Source organism: Adiantum capillus-veneris, chromosome 3 (genome assembly GCF_014529385.1).
Source record: "Adiantum capillus-veneris isolate H3 chromosome 3, ASM1452938v2, whole genome shotgun sequence".
NCBI classification, from domain to species: Eukaryota; Viridiplantae; Streptophyta; class Polypodiopsida; order Polypodiales; family Pteridaceae; genus Adiantum; species Adiantum capillus-veneris.
Window position 1 is genome coordinate 18,823,320 of NC_140933.1, and position 10,442 is coordinate 18,833,761.

The window sequence follows — 10,442 nt, forward strand, 5'->3', positions numbered from 1 at the left end:
ATGGTGAACTCGCTCTACTATAATGTGTAGAGCATAGTGAGTTCTTATTAGGTTTTTACAAAAGAATATGTGTACATACCTGGCGGCCCGCCCACTTACCTGGGCGACCACATTGGGCTTTATACCCCAACAACCTCCCACTTAAAGTCCAATGTGGTACTTTAAGTGTGAGAGAAGCTACTATACAAGCTAATATACAAGAGATGTACAGAAGTGATGTACTACCCTACACCTAACTGCTTGCGAAAATGCGCAAAGCTCTCTGAGGGAAGTCCTTTTGTAAGTAGATCAGCAGGATTTTCTGTAGTGTGAACTTTGACAAGCTGAAGTTGCTTATCCTCGAGCATTTCCCTGATGAAATGATACTTCACATCCACATGCTTTGTCTTTGAGTGATAAACTGGATTGCGAGCCAATTGTATAGCACTTTGACTATCACAATATAACACAGGCATCTCTTCTTTGATTCCCAAATCTGTTACTAGTCGATTAAGCCAAATTGATTCTTTGCATGCCTCTGATGCTGCAACATATTCAGCCTCTGTAGTAGACTAAGTAACACAATCTTGTAATCTAGAACGCCATGATACTGCTCCACCAGCCAAGTCACCTGCATAATCTAAGTCTGTAAAACCCTTTACACTTAGCTCCTGACTCCCATAGCATATACGCATACTGTTTGTAGCTTTCAGGTATCTCAATATTCCTTTCACTGCCTCCCAATTTTTCTTGCCTGGGTTTGACATGTATCGACTTACTACTCCCATTGCAAATGCAATGTCTGGGCGAGTAGCAATCATTGCATACATCAAACTACCCATTGCAGACGCATATGGAATCTTCTCCATTTCAGCCTGTTCTTCCTCAGACACAGGACAATCTTGTTTGCTAAGTTTCACATATGGTGGCAATGGAACACTCAATGCCTTTCCCTTCTCCATATTGAAACATTGCAAAACCTTGTCAATATACTCTGTTTGAGATAACCAAATCAACTTCTTTGATCTGTCTCTCTCAATGCGCATACCAAGTATATGACTTGCCTCATCCATGTCTTTCATGTCAAACGATTTTTCCATCTTTGACTTCAAAGCTGAAATTTCTTCCAAGTGCTTGCCAGCAATCAACATGTCATCCACATACAAAATAAGGATCAGCCAACTGCCATCCTTAGCCTTCTTTGTATATAGACAGTGATCGAACTCACTACGTTTGTAGCCTTGAGAAAGCATAAACTTGTGGAACTTATGGTACCATGCCCTCGGTGATTGTTTTAAGCCATAAAGACTCTTTAACAACTGGCATACCAAATCTTCCTTGCCTTTCTCAACAAACCCTTCTAGCTACTGCATTTAAATTTCCACATCTAAATCACCATGCAAGAACTTTGTCTTGACATCCATTTGGTGCAACACCAAATCTAATATGGCAACCAATGCAAGAAAGCATCTCAATGTAGTCATCTTGACCACCGGAGAGAAGACTTCATCAAAGTCAATGCCTTGTTCTTGCTTAAAGCCCTTGGCAACAAGCCTTGCTTTGTACTTTGGCTGACTATCATGAGCGGTGATCTTATACCTGTAAACCCATTTACAAGGTAGAGCCTTTTTTCCGTGTGGTAATTTAACTAGCTTCCATGTCTGGTTTTTATGCAGAGCTGTCATCTCTGACTGCATGGCCAATTGCCAATTCTCGAAGTCCTTTATTTGCATTGCTTCCTTGTAACATGAAGGCTCATTGCAATCAGTCAACATGACATAGTTCATAGATGGAACAAACCTATCAGGAGGTCGCATGATACGTCCAGATCTATGCACAATAGGTGACTCAGGCTCAGCCACAACCTGTGGTTCCACTCTATCCTATCCTTGCTCCTCTTGAGCCCTGACATTTTGTCCTGCATGTGCAAGTCCATCTTCTTGGAATACAACTCTTCTAATCTCCTCAACCCTCTCTGGTTTAGAATGATATTTGTCTTCATTAAAGTGAACATCATTGCTACGGATAACCTTTCTGGATTCGGGATGCCAAAGTCTGTACCCGATCTCACCATAATTACCATAGCCTAGAAAGATGCACTTTCTACTCTTTGTGTCAAGTTTGTTCCTAAATTCCTTTGGAACATGAGTATATGCCTCACATCCAAAGACTCTGAGATGCTTGTATGAGGGCATTTTGCCTGACCATACCATCTCTGCCACTGAATCCTTCTGAAAAACCTTGCTAGGAGATCTATTTATAAGATGAACAGCTGTTGATACAGCTTCAGCCCAAAACCCATTTGGCAGTTGTGCATTAGACAACATACTTCTGACCTTCTCTTGTATGGTTCTATTCATCCTCTCAGCAACACCATTTTGAGGAGGATTGTAAGGAGCAGTAAGTTCACGTTTTATACCTTTTGACTCACAAAAGTCCTGAAAGGCCTTTGAAACATACTCTCCACCATTGTTAGTGCGTAAGCATCTAAGCTTCTTGCCACTCTGATTCTCCACAAGTGTCACAAACGTTTTGAAAACACTAAACGCTTCATCCTTGTGCTTGAGAAAGTAAACCCATACTTTTCTCGAGTAATCATCTATAAATGTCATAAAGTAAGAAGCTCCCCCTAGAGCTAGGTTAGGCATAGGTCCACACAAATCACTATGAACAAGTGCCCACTGTGTATCTCTTCTACTGCTTCTATGCTTATGTGGCTGTTGTGTTTGCTTACCATACAGACAATGTTCACAGAATTCAAAATCATTAAATGAAAAGCCATGCAAATAACCAGAACGAGACAAGATTTCCATTCCCTTCTTGGACATATGTCCTAACCGGCTATGCCACAAAGAAACGTTCGGTTGCTCAGTTACACTGATTACATTTTTAGAGACATTTGATACATAAATCATGTAAAGTCCTCCAGACTTTACTCCATGTGCTACTGTCATAGAACCCTTGGATATCTTCCACATGTTCTATCCAAAAGTGGTGACGTAGCCAGCATCATCAAGTAAACCTGTGCTGATCAAGCTCTTTGTAATTACAGGAACATGTCTCACATTCTTCAGCGTGAAAGAAGAGCCATTCTGAAACTTCAATTGAACATCTCCAACACCTAAGATCTCACATGTCTGCCCATTGCCTAGCCGAACATGATCTTTAGTGGTCACATAAGAGGTAAACCACTCCTTGTTTGGAGACACATGAAGTGATGCCCCTGAGTCTATAATCCAGTCACTCAGTGCATTTCCATCAGATGCTGTAAGAAGAGCTGAGTCCATTGTATTCTTCAAGAAGTAGATGTCTCCTAACACTAGACTGTCATCCTCTGTAACAGTGTTTGTCACATTTATTTCTTGAATTTTCACTGAGGACTTGTTCTTCTCACCATGGTCTTCAGCTTTCTCTTTGCCTTTTTGTGCTTTCCATTCTCTGCAGTCTCTTTTCATGTGACCCTTCTTGCCACAATGGTAGCATTCTATGTCACTTTTGCCTTTAGCATTGCGGGACTTGCTACGAGACTGATCCCTCTTTCCACCTTTGTACTTTTCTTTGGTCCTTCCCCTGACAAATAAGGCTGTTCCTTTGCCTTTGTCCATTGTCTTTCTATTGGTTTCTTCAGTAAGCAGACTTCCTTCTACACCTGCTATGTTCAAACCATCTGGAGGTGCAGAATTACTCAAAGCTGTGCGAAAAGTGTCCCAACTTTTCGGCAATGTGATCAACAGGAACATAGCTCTAACAGGTTCATCAAACTTGACACCTTGAGATGACAACTGACATGGTGTTGAATTCATTCAGATGATTGGACATAGGTGTCCCTTCTTTCATCTTCAAGTCAACAAGCTTCTTAAGCCAGTATACCTGTGAAGCTGCACTCTGCTTCTCATAAAGATCACTCAACTTTGTCCATGCTTCATAAGCCGACATCTTGTCTGCTACATTGAAGTAAACGCTTTCTGCTAAAGTCAACATAATGGTAGAAAGTGCCAATTCATCCATTTCGCTCCATTCATCTTCGTCCATATCTTGTGGTTTTATCCCCTTGAGCTTTATAGGTTTTATCTGCTTCTTTTGTACCAACACGTGCCAAATCTGCTTCTTCCACAATGGGAAATTGGTTCCATCCAGCTTCTTGATATTGTAAAGAGCAGTTTCCTGTGATCCAGCCATAGCTACGCTTCACAGTAGTTTACTTTCTTGGGAAAAATTCGGCAGAGTTTCCCCTGTAAACTGACCTCTGAACCAATATCAACCTGTCAAATGAACCAAGAAAGCTTCATATTCTGCATAAATTTCGGCAGAGTCTACTTTGTAAAATGGCTCTGGTGTACTCAAAAAACTGACCAAAAAACAGCTCAAAAAACCATTATCTCTCTAACACTGTAAGCTGTGGGTAAACCTGTCCTGCACCTGTACTGTCTCTCACTGTCGTGTCACTGTCCTGTAAGCATAGACTATGACAATGCCTCAACGGCAGTAAAGCAAAGATGCAATCCCAACTGTCTAACTCACAGTCAATACATCCTAGTTGCCTATCTAAGGGTGCTCGAGGGATCGCTCCAAGACGTGTATCACCGAAAGGATCTCAACATTCGAGAATCCCCCAGCTCAATAAAACCTCACTCGCCCTCAACAAAGGCTGCAGTAAATCTGATAGGACATAGACTTCCCACAAAGTCATACATCCACAAATTTCCCACTATATGATGGAACCGCTGCGGCGGTTGTTTGCTACGTGACTCACAGCCAGCAAACCCTCAACAGACATACATCATCTCTGACAATGCATCCCATGTGGAAGTACCTACAATGTTAGGATGAAATCTGGAATATCAAGCAGCAAACACAAGCTACCTGATGAACTAGTGGACGTCGCCTATAGTCTGTGTGTAGATGCGCCCGTGTCGTATGTGACACGCCTCCAAGAACTGTCAGCCGTCCTTCGATGTGTAGACAGCCACAAATCAGCACTCTGGGAGTGCCGATATCCTTAGCACCTGCAGTCGTAGGCCGAAACCCCAAATTTGCAGGGTCGGATCTGCACTCGCCGAGACCACGTAGTCGAAAAGGGCCTGCGCAGAACTTTGTCGAAGCCGAGCGGTGGCCGAGATGACCTCAGAATGAAATTCTGAGAACACCAAGCCCTACGGGATCGCCCTCAGTATTTGGGGCCGTGTCTTCGCCTGTCGAATCTCACTCCAATCTGAGCAGGTGACTCTGGCTACCTGCAAATGCTGCCCCGAGCCTCGATCTGAGATCTGATACCAGTTGAAGGAGTACGAGCGAAAGTGCGACACGAGAGAGAGTGCGAGAAGAAGAGCACGACGATATGGTGAAATCGCTCTACTGTAATGTGTAGAGCATAGTGAGTTCTTATTAGGTTTTTACAAAAGAATATGTGTACATACCTGGCGGCCCGCCCACTTACCTGGGCGACCACATTGGGCTTTATACCCCAACACCTAGCAAACAAAGTCCTTATACATATAATGACACATTTGCTAAACGAATCAAAGAGGAGATTGACAAGCTGATGGAAGCTGAATTCATCTATGAAATTGAACATACAGATTGGGTGTCACCCATTGTGGTAGTTCCCAAAAAGAACGGAAAACTACGAGTGTGTTTAAACCTCAAAAAGGTAAATGTAGCCACCATAAGGGATAATTATCCCTTGCCAATCACAGAACATGTACTTGAGCGGGTGGCCCAAAAACGGGCTTATTCCTTTCTGGACGGGTTTTCAGGATACAACCAACTGGCAATTGCAAGGGAGGATCAACACAAAACAGCTTTTGCCACAGAATGGGAAATTTATGTGTATCGAGTTATGCCGTTTGGCTTAACTAATGCCCCAGCTACCTTCCAAAGGTTAATGACGCACGCGTTCAAAGAATACCTGAGAATATTCTTAGAAATATACATGGATGATCTTTGTGTACACTCTCTTCTACGAGAGGAACATATTGACCATTTGCAAAAGGTATCTGAAAAATGCAGGACATATCGAATCTGTCTTAACCCGAAAAAGTGTATTTTTATGGTTAAGCAAGGCAGCATCTTAGGACACATTGTCTCAATAAATGGCATAACCACTGACCTAGACAAAGTCAAAGTCATAGTAGACCTACCCAGGCCTACTAATGCTAAACAAGTGCAATCCTTCATGGGACACTGCGAATATTATCGAAGATTCATATACATGTATGCAGTCATTGCACAACCTCTGTATTGTTTGCTAGTCAATTTCGACTGGACCTAGCAGTGTGAAACTTCATTTCAAAAGCTGAAGGAAAACCTTGTATCAGCACCTGTACTTAAAGCACCAGATTGGGAAAAGATATTCCATGTTCACGCTTCTCCATATGCAATCGGGAGTATTCTGGCTCAACCTGGAGACGGAACAATGGATTTTCCAGTTTGTTATGCAAGCCGATAGTTAAACAGTGCAGAAAATAACTACACAACCACCGAACGAGAAGGGTTAGGAATGATTTATGTTGTAAAGAAATTTTGGCATTATTTGCTCGCAAACAAATTTGTGTTCTTCATAGATCATCAAGCTCTTTTGTATCTGGTAAATAAACCATGCAATACATGGAGAATTGTACGCTGGTTTATTATATTGCTAGAGTTTGATTTCACAGTGGTGGTCAAAAAGGGTAAAACCCATCTACGAGCGGATCATCTTTCAAGGATACACAACGGGGAAGCTTCTGAAGGAGTAGATGATGACATACCAGATGCTTATCTTTTCAATATTGAAATGATACCCAAATGGTCTCAGGAAATTGTTAGCATTCTTTCCTTAGGCAGTAGGTTTGATAATACAGAATACAGATCTAAACAACAAACAATTTGACAAACAAAAAACTTCCAGTTGATTGCAGGACGGCTGTATCATTTAGGATTTGACCAAATCCTACGATTATGTATAAATCCGGAAGAATTCGAGTGTTACCTTGAAGAAGCACATGTCCAAGATTGTGCATTTCATTGTTCAACAGTGAAAACACACCAGAGACTGAAACAGTTAGGGGTTTATTGGCCAACTATGTATGCGGACACACATTCTTATGTTACCAATTGTACTATATGTAGTGTCAAACGACCAATGGATCACGCGACATTGTTTCAGGTAAACATTGCACCTGCATGGAGTCAATATATCATTGATTTCTTAACCACCAGGACGTTTCCTGAGAACATAACAAGAGCACGGAAAAGAGCTATATAACTGGAGGCTCGCGACTTCCAGTTAATTGGGAACCAACTCTATAAGCGAGGAAAGGACAATCAACTTAGAATCTGTGCAAGTGAAAGTGAATACCTGCTGATTCTAGAACATGCACATGGAGGTATAAGTGGAGGCATTTTTCGGGCAATAAGAGGACAAAAATTGTCTTAACCGCAGAAATATGGTGGCCTACATTGCATATGGATGCTGAAGAGTTTGTAAAGCGTTGCGACACATGTCAGCGCACCAAGGTACCGATAAAGAGAGATGAGATGCCACTACGGCCAATGATGGGAGCAAGGGCATTTTCCAAATGGGGCATTGATTTTGTGGGACCTATTTCACCCCCTGCATATCGCACCCATACCCAATATATCATTGTGGCTACGGGCTATCTCACAAAATGGGCGGAAGCCAAGGCAACGCAAAAAGCAGATGCACGGACCACTGCACAATTTTTGTATGAGAATGTTTTTGTACGATACGGTTTACCAATAGAAATTGTCAGTGATCGTGGAACACATTTTCTTAATGAAGTCATTGAATATCTGCTAGAGGAATTCATGGTCATACATAGAAACTGCTCCATACCATCCACAGGCAAATAAACAAGCTGAGGCCACAAATAAAACACTATGCACAGTTCTCACTAAAATTGTGTCAGAGTCAAGAACAGATTGGGATCAGCAGCTACACTCCACACTATGGGCATACAGAGTAGCTTACAAAACATCGATAGGAACGACACCGTACAACATGGTGTTTGGCCTAAATGCTATATTACCCATAGAGTTTTTAATTCCAACTCTACGAGTAGCGAAACGCCTAGAATGGACAGGGCATGAACTCTCTTCAAGAATAGATGATCTTGAAAAGCTAGATGAACTCCACTTGAGAGTTGTAGCTTCGATCTATGCTAAAAAGAGAAGACAAAAAGAGTTTTTTGACAAGCATGTGCACACTAAAGAGTTCAAAATAGGTGATTATGTACTTGTTTATACTTTGAAGCAACATGCCAAGAAATTTAAAAAGCGAGGGATGGGACCCTTTGTGATTAGTGATCTATCGCAAAGTGGAGTTGTCAAGCTTGCTACATTAGCAGGTGAAGAAATGCCCAATTGTATTAGTGGATGTCGATTGAAGAAATATCATTTACCACTAACATAGGATATGCTTCAACAAATCCATCAAGGAAAACAACGAATGAAGGAGAAACAGAGAGTACGAGAAGAAGTTCAAGCGGAAGCAAAAGAACGCATTGCAAAACGAAGACTTCTACGACAACAACAACAACAAGGTGAAGCACCATTGCGAATCAATGCCATTCAACTAACGAAGTTGGATGAAGACACAATGGAGCCAATAATTTCATTCAAAGTGGGGAGCAATCAAATTGAATCGACGGCATTGCTTGATTCTGGAGCTCAAGCAAATTTGATCTCTTACGGATTATACCAACAGCTCAAGTCCAAAGGTCAACTTCATCCTGCTCCTCAAGTGCTGGAAAGTAGTATATCACACTCGTTGAAAACATTGGGCTGGACTATATTGCATGTACAAGTACATCAATATATTTACCCACACAAATTTTACATAGTCGAGGATGAAAGCACACAACACCCAATGTTGTTGGGACAACCTTGGCAAAAAGAGTACAATGTGCAGATAGATTGGAATGAGAATGCAGTCAAAATTCAGCATGCACAAGAACAACAAGAAATAGCCTTTGCTCAGCAATACCGGGATAATCAGCTGCCAGCAATGTAATCACTGGAAACAGAGCCAAAAGCAGGAGTGCCACCAAAGAACAACATGATGTAAAAGGCTAATAAACAAATAAAAGCCAACCATGCTAACTACATACACACGAAGTCACCGACCGCAGTGCAAATATCTAGGTTACCAAAACAAGGGAAACAAGTATGAATGCGGAAGGATAGAAATGACATGGCAAACCAAAAACAATGCAACGAAAGAATTCAACCGAAGCAGATAGTTCAACCAAAAACCAAGGGCATAAAACAGATATGGATCCCAAAGAAAATGCTCAGCAGTAACCCAAATGTTACTCGCATTTGGCTACCAAAACAAAATCAAAAGGAACTCCCTTCAGTACAAGCAACATTGAAAGGCAGACTGCTGCATTTGCAAAAGGACAACCGACTTATGTGGATGCCAATCCGCAAAAAAACAGTGGAAACAAAGGAAGTAGCAAAACACCTACAACAACCGTCAAAAACAAGCTACCAATGGAAAGCAAAAGAAATACGGTCTACGGCCATTTCGGCCAAGCCAATCCTATCCACAGAAACAACTACGGCTATATCAACAGTAGCGGCAAAGCGACTGCCTTTTGCAAGAAAGACAATTAAACAGAGAGTAGTAGAGTTACAACTGTTACTTGCAAAGAAAACAGGAAACCTTGACGGCGAACGCCAATAAGCATCTTGCTTATACCCTTCTCTTGCACGGCATTAATTTTTCCATGCATTGACCGAGTATGCATAAATTAGGGCCACATGAATCGGCCAAGCATTAGCACAAATTTTTCAACCTATGCACGGCACACACTCTGAGGCGATACCTTGTCGTCCGGGAGGACTCCGGCTAGGGGGGGGGAGGCATTCTCAAATGCGGAACCAATAGCAAAAAGAGCCAAAAAGGGCATGATTTTCGACTATTTTAAGGGTTGTTGTTTGATTGCGAAATTTTCTGGACTAACCCAAGTACATATGCCCTTATACAGCATGTATCTATAGGTATATGGGGCCAAACGCCAAATCAAGTCCCTAGGTGTGTGTATATAAGTAGAAATAGCCATTTTTCGGGCAAAATATTGGTAAAACGAAGAAATTCGGCCATAAAAATTGCATGTGAGTGTATAATATTTTGCGTTTTGATTTATTATGATTTTTGGGGATTTTTTTGGGTTTGATTTGCTATTTTCCTTTTAATTTCGCTAATTTTCGCCAGAAAAAACTTCAAAAATACAAAAAGCAGGTGAAAAACGATCGTAATAAAAAACAAAAAAATATGGGGATGATCAGTGACTATAGGACAACCTATGGTACAGTGGGGGTGCAATTATGAGACTGGAGTGGAAAGCGTGTTTTGGCCAGGTTTTGACCGAAATGCCAAATTTCTGGTAAACAAAGCAAATGGAGTCCAAATCAAGAAATTTTTGAGCCTAAACCACATCTCGCAAGAAGTTGGGAGC